The following is a 7,109-nucleotide window of genomic DNA, read 5'->3' as shown; positions in this document are numbered from 1 at the left end:
TATTCCTGTTCAGCAGCAACTGTACATATTCACAAACTGAATAGGCCTCACTCGCTGCAACTCTTAGCAACTGTTGCTATGTGTAACATTGTTGAACTCCACCTCTCGCTCGCTCTTCAAACGCGAATGACTAATCCATCACGGAGCACACTGAAAGCTCTTGGTAAGGCCTCTGGAGCCGCTTGACGCCCCCCGTGACCCTCTCCTGGATGTTTCCTCATTACTTTATAATGTATTCACGCTTATGCTTCCATGGCGCTCGCCCTGGCCTCGTAATGGGAGGAAGCAGTGAGCTGTTCCAATGCATACGAGCCCGGCACAATTTGCACTTCATTTTATTAACAAAAAACAGCCAGCCCAGCTTCTGGCGGTGCCTTGCCAAAGCTCACCAGGCTCCAATGTGCACTGCCGACAAATTTCCTGCAATGTGACGACAGGATAGAGTCTCTCAGCATCAGTGGGGTACCTCCGCTGGCCCCCGGGAGATGCTGTCATTATGCGTGTTTGCAATCATGGGAGCTGAATACCTTGGCTGGAAGTGAGGGAGAGGACTGACGGAGGCAGAGGGAGAGGGGAAAGAGATTGAGCGAGAGAGAGAGAGCGAGAGAGAGAGAGAGTGAATGTTTCGGCTCCTTGGCGGTGTTTTGAGCTTTCTGAAATGCATGTGCTATCATAGCAATGTTGTGTTTACCACAGCAGGAGGCAAACACAGAGTCACAGAGGAGAGGCGCGGAAACGCCAGACACAGTAAAATGAGCAAAATACATACATTAGGACTCTCTGTATTCACTACACACAAGCCGAGCTGAGGTAGAAAAAACTCATTTCAATATAAATGGAAGACAAGCAGGGAGTGTGTGTCTTTATATCAGCTTTTGAACATCTTTTTTTTTTTTTTTGCTCGCCCATGGAAATATCCAGCAGAAGCCCTGAGACGAGTTTTGCTGGGAAGTCAGGATGTCAATGATAATTTTCTTCCCGTTGCTAAGGAGACTCTCTCTCACAGAGGCCCTGGTTCCCTCCCCCATGGTCACCGTGCTTTCAGTCAAAGAAGCCTTTCTGTTTCCAGTCTTCTTCGCTGTGCAATCAGACATTGAGGAACATCTCTGCATCAGGCTGCTCCATGGACCGGGAGACCCCAACATCTGGGGGCTTTATTGATTTCCAGTGGGGGGAAATGTCTCCCTAGTGAGCTATTCAGAGCAGCTACTTTAGCACACAGCCAATCTTCTGCTGTGATTGTCACGCTAGTGTTTTGATGGCAGGGTGTAGTAAGCGCTTGTCTTACACAGGAGTAACACAAGCAAGCACTTTAATATATCAATACCATACCCCCCTTTGAGCCGGAGACTTAGCTGGTAGCCATATCAAGGGGAAATTGCTAATGTGAGGACAAGCTGCAAGGAAAGCATTGTAAACACTAAACATTTTAGTCTGTCAGCGCCTAGTCAGAAGTGGAAATCACTGACACAAATAGCTGTTGTGTGGCTGCCTCAAAATGATCCCTCTCAGCCTCCATAGTCACCTTTCCGACTGACACGCTGTGCTAGTTATCATGTAACACATCAGGAGCTTAAGGGGGTTTAGATGATATGCTGTATGGCTTGCATGCACTGCCAGGCATAAACCCCATTCACGTTACTGAGCTTGCTCTCTCCCTGCAATTGCACACAAACGCTGCAGCTCAGGTCATTCAATTACCACATCTCTGGCTCCGCTATCATATTCTCAGCTGCCTTGTTGGTAAAACATTTTCAAATTTTTTAGTCTAAATCGATCAATCACAAGAGGCGTTCCAAGTATTAGGGTAGAAATAGTAAAGAGGCATTGTGCTGCTGCTCAAAGCCTCGATTTATACTTGATGTAAAACTCTAGCATTATTTTATTGTTTTCTTGTCCTCCTGAAAAGGTTTATTCCTTTAAAAAAATCGTAACAAGTTCAAACACAGGCTGTCACTTTAAAAAAAATCAATGTATGTTTAAAATAAACAGCAAAGACACAGTGTTTTGTGGTAGATTTTATTTAGCTTTGAAACAGCCGTAAGGTTTCATTTCCACCTGACAGATTTAATTACATTACAGTTAGATAAGAATTCCCTGCACTTACAATATAATTATTGCACTTAACACATTTATCAGTTTGGTTACATTGCAGGTTTTTGTAAATCAACATATTATTAGCAACACATTATAATTGTAAGCCTTTATTTCACACTCGGAATTAGGGCTACGCCGATTTTTTCTTTTTTCTTTATGAATCCTTTTAAGTCCAAGAAATTAGAAAAAATTGTGAAAAAATGTCCATCACAGAGTCCAAGGTGATATCTATAAATGTCTTGTTTTGTTTGACCAACAATCCACAGCTCAAAGATATTCAATTTACAAAGATATAAACAGAAAAAACTCCAAGTCTTCACATCAGGCAACAAGCAAAAGGAATTTTAGCTTGAAAAAAACAATTAATAGACTTATTGTTTCGACTCTACTCTGAATGAGTCCATCAAATAGTTTTATTATACATGCAGAACACATACAGAATGTCAGTTATGGAAATTGCCTGAGGCACAAAACAAGATCTTACACTGATTTCTTCTAAGTGCATATATGCAGGCAACAGAGTTGCTGGCTGAGGGCTAAACAAGGAAAAGACAAAAATGACAGGGATTTCACCACCGAATCCTTTTAGCAGGCCACTGACACATGAATGAGGGCAAAGAGAGAGAAAAGAGAGAAGAGTGAGAGGGAGAGAGAGAGCATGAGGGAGGGAGGGAGGGGAGGGAGAGAGAGAGAGAGAGAGAAAAAAAAAGAGTAGACAACCAATTTGGGAGTAATGCAACTAAAAACTGACAAGTGTAATTTCATCCATCTGGGCCGATGTGTAAAAAGCGCTGCTCCGAACATTCCCCATGATTCCCCCTGATTGATCTTCCCCCGGTCTGAAACACCTATTATTAGCCACGAGCCTAATAGCACCAGGATGGCTCAGCGCTCTCCCAGGGGCCAATTCTCCGGTCATCTGCCCCTCACTCACCACAGCTGTGGAAACCAACCCAGGAGAGACAAGGGGGAGGCGAGGAGGAGATGGAGCTGCCAAGAGGGGGTGGAGGCGTACCTATTTTGGGGGGGGTGAAGGAAAAGGGGGAGAGAGGTGTGGGGTTAGGGAGAAAGGAGCGAGGTTGAGGGGAATGAGAGAGAGGGGTAGAGTGGGTATGAAGAGGGAGATGGAGAGGAGAGAAGGGGACGGGATGGAGACCACTGGCTGGACATGATGCACAGGGAGGGGGGATGGAGAGCATGAGAGGAAGGTGGGTGTGATGGAAAAGCCAGGGGGAGATATTAGAGAGGGGAAAACAGGGAAACAAAGAGAGAAAAAGTTATTCAGTTAGATTTATTTTCTAAAAAAAAAAAAAAAACGCCTTTTACTGAATTAAAAACATTATGATTTCAATTTTAATTAAAAAAAAAGAAAGAAAAAAAAAGACTATGACCAGGACATGATGCCAGACTCATATTTATGAGGGCAGCTGAGGAAGCTGCACTCATGCTAATGCTGGCCATGAAAAAACTACACAGAAGACACAATGAATAAAGCTGCAGGCTATACAGTAGTTTCAGGCAGGCTACAGTTTTACTAGAAATATTGTAATGGTTTGATTTTAAATGTAATATTGTGCCTAGTTTTCATAATTTCTTCAATTTTCTTTAATTAAACCCATTTGAAATCATCTGAACTATCCTTAAATGATAATACGTTACTAAGTACCCCTGTTTAGCAATTATGATTAGTTTATAAACATTTAATAAATGGTTTATTACGCATTATTACATTATAATGTAGTTGTAAGCATATATAAGTATTTATCTGTGTACTGGTAAACACCTGTCAGTGGGTGCTGCTGTATAAACAGATAATGAATGACAATATAGTAAAACACAGTTGTTATAATCTAAAATATGTCTTCATAAGAGACGTTATAATTGTTAGCAAATACTGTACATTAATGAGCACTTAAAGCTGTCCTAATACCTTAGCTTAGTTGTTATAAAAATGTGTTAAATGTTGATATAATGCTAATAAATTATAAATATGGGGATTTGTAGTGTTACCACTTAAATCATGAAAATGACATTTTTTCATGAGAAAAATCAAGCAAAGAGATTCACAACCTGAAATTGCTTTGTTTTACTCAGTAAAAATATTCAAGGGCGAGCAAACTTAGAACAAATGTGGCAAATCCATGTTCAAACACTAATGATGAAAGACAATCTTCAAGGCCTCAAACATAGAATTGCCATTATGATGCCCAAGGTTAGATGTCAGCAATAAGAAAGTTTGCAACATGAAGCTGAATGAGAGATGCTGATTGCTGTCTGGTCCTTTTGGGTGACTTTGTGATGGATTAAGGTCAGAAGTCATCTGTTAATCGCCCCTTCAGTCTCTTTGATTGAGTGAGCCCTCAGGTGAGGCGTAATGCATTTTCAGGGGCAATGATGACAATAATTGGCTACCTTCAATTCACCAAAATGGACAAAGTCCTAAAAATCTCTCCACTTGAATCTGACAGTTCAGAGCAAATGAAAATAAAGGCTCGGAGGGCTTTCCAGCCAACATATTAATAACTATGATATTATGGGGCTTGTTATAGACATGATCTCCTGGCCAAATCATTAAGCTGATCTGTGATCTGTGGTTTGTTAACTCAGAGAACCCTGGACTGTGCTGCTTATAAGCATTTCACAATATGCTAACCGTTGAGGCCCAAGTGACGTTAATATGGTCGAATGTTGGTTGATTCATAAATGCAGCCTTTTTCATTTCATATAGGAAACATTTGTCATAATACTGCAGGTCACAAAATCTGAAAGGCCATTGAAATGATGAGATTTTGTCTCTTGCTTTTCAATTGTTAGCTTTTGTCATTTTGAACATTTGAAAGAAGGATGATCATTTTATAATCAGCTTTAGTTGTAAGACCACACAACAGACTTCCTGATTTTAAAAATAAGTAATTTAAAAGCCCTCGCTCTGTATTATACGTGCAGTACGGTGGACCCAACCTATACTTTCAGTGCAGCTTATATACAGTATAGTCTTGTGACGTTATTTGAGGGATTTTAAATTTGCCTGTGGTGCTCAGCAATGAAGGCATTCTGACAGTATGCCCGTTTTTTTTTTTTTTTTTTTTTTTAACTCCTATAATACTATTTTTGTCATATTCACTTTTCATAATATATTTGTTTTGCCTGTACTATGTTTTGGTGTATATGTATGGGATTGCTTTAAAGATTAGCTGCAGTATAAAACCAAATAAAGGATTTAAACTGGAAATGTAATTAATATGATGATGATGATTATGATAATAGCAGCAACAGCAAGAACAGAAGCAGCTAATAAAAATAATTCGAATAGATTATTTGATTGTTTTTGAGGACAATATACTTAAATATTTGTAAAATATGTTTTCTAAATAAAACAACATTGGGTTTTAATATTACCATACAAGGCAAACAGATAATACCTTTTTACTATGTGATCTGATGTGCCCTTAAAGGAGATGTTCTCAAAAACAGGTAATTTGCAAGGACTTGCACCTTACTATAAATAGACAATGTCAGTCTGAAGAGGAACATCTCTTTCCTCTCTTTTCTCCAATGCAAAATAAGCAGGAATACAGGGAGACTCAGAATGTGAACTTTTTGATGGCAGACCTACTCATCGTTAAACGTCAGGGCTTCCATAAACAGCTTCACATCATTCACTCAGTTACTCAAACTTTCTGTGAGCGAGACAATGACTTAACACAGCACAAGACCAAACCAAAACCCAGCCTGGTCTGAAATGCAGTTTCAGGTAGGAGTGTCTTAAGGTGCGGCAGACAAAGGTCCACAGCTCTCACCTGACAACCTCCTGCAACCCACAGCTCATGAGAACCCGAGCAGCGTCTGAGAATAGGACGTGCTCATCCACCTCGCTATATTTCACCAGGTGTGACTCTCTTTCTCTTCACCTTTTTTCCACTTCAGTTCACACTGTGCTCTTAAATTTCAAGCTCTTTTATTTTGCAGTCAATGTTAGCTATTGTGTGCAGCACTTCCTCCACTGGAGCATTCATTCCTACATGAGAGCCAGGACTTTCCCATTGGAGCACACACACACACACACACACACACACACACATTTTTTTTTATTAGTTTGTACTGTTGTGTGCATTCAAGATTTTATTTTGTGTGTGTAGGTCTTTTCCTATGAGAGATGTATCTACAAAATATTCTCTCCAACAGGATTTTTTCAGTATGTTTTCATTGATTCTCATATGAACTGCAAAGCTTAATCCTGTGCAAGATCAAACATTTATTTCTACAGTAATCTATATTTTCTCCAGTGCCATTTTAAGGACTTTATGAAGAGTTTAGTACTCTTTCCTGCTGTTTTTTGTCTTTAGTGAGGTTCATCTGGTTGTAATTGCAGATGAACCTCAGTCTCAGGTCTAAGTGAGGTTTTAATAGTTTAGGAGTTAGTTTATTTACCTTGCATATGCTCCAAATATTAAGTCTCCCTGTCAGCATTGTCTTTAAGATTGTGCCTGACATATTTACTCAGGCCTGGTTCTTATGGCTTTTATATGAAAAATAAGAAAATTATATGAAAATGTCTTTCTCAATTCCTTATTAAAATAATAATAAAAATAATAATAATAATCATTTTTGTCCCTTGCATCTGTAATCAAGATTAGCTAATTTTAGGTTGCTTGGACTGATGCCAGACCTCATTGAGAATCTAGCCATTTTTAATTAATTTCCAAACGAAATTATTATTATTCCTGTAATATTCTTCTACTAATGCTGCCACTCTAACAACCTATTATTATGCTCCTACAAGAGACTGACACAATTGTGGTGAGACATTTAATATCCCGCCACAATTTATGAGATCCTTTCTTAAGGGTTGACCATAATCCAGTGCTTCGGGTGTCATTTCTCCATCTATCTACCAGGCTCCATGCAGCGTGTGGCGCGCACTAGAGGCGCGCTCAGATCCTGGGGAGGTTTGAAACCACCTGCCTGCTCGGACACAGACAGTAACCCCCCCCACCCCCCACCCCCCCCCC

General features: G+C 40.0%; 1 long non-coding RNA gene across 2 annotated transcripts in view; it reads right to left on the bottom strand.

Moving 5' to 3' along the window:
* Positions 1 to 2,005: 2,005 nt before the first annotated feature.
* The window catches only part of LOC147817933 (uncharacterized), a 13,980-nt gene continuing 8,876 nt past the window's right edge, over positions 2,006 to 7,109 (bottom strand). For both annotated transcript variants that reach the window (XR_015438480.1, XR_015438481.1), the window contains exon 2: positions 2,006 to 3,259. This is a non-coding gene — a long non-coding RNA (uncharacterized LOC147817933). The remainder of the gene's footprint in view (positions 3,260 to 7,109) is intronic.

The sequence above is a fragment of the Seriola lalandi genome, unplaced genomic scaffold, assembly GCF_002814215.2.
Source record: "Seriola lalandi dorsalis isolate HSWRI2012SDOR001 ecotype SW California unplaced genomic scaffold, Sedor1 jcf7180002054834, whole genome shotgun sequence".
Taxonomy (NCBI): domain Eukaryota; kingdom Metazoa; phylum Chordata; class Actinopteri; order Carangiformes; family Carangidae; genus Seriola; species Seriola lalandi.
Note: the sequence above shows the minus strand (reverse complement) of the source record. Positions and strands in the feature narration are given on the sequence as shown.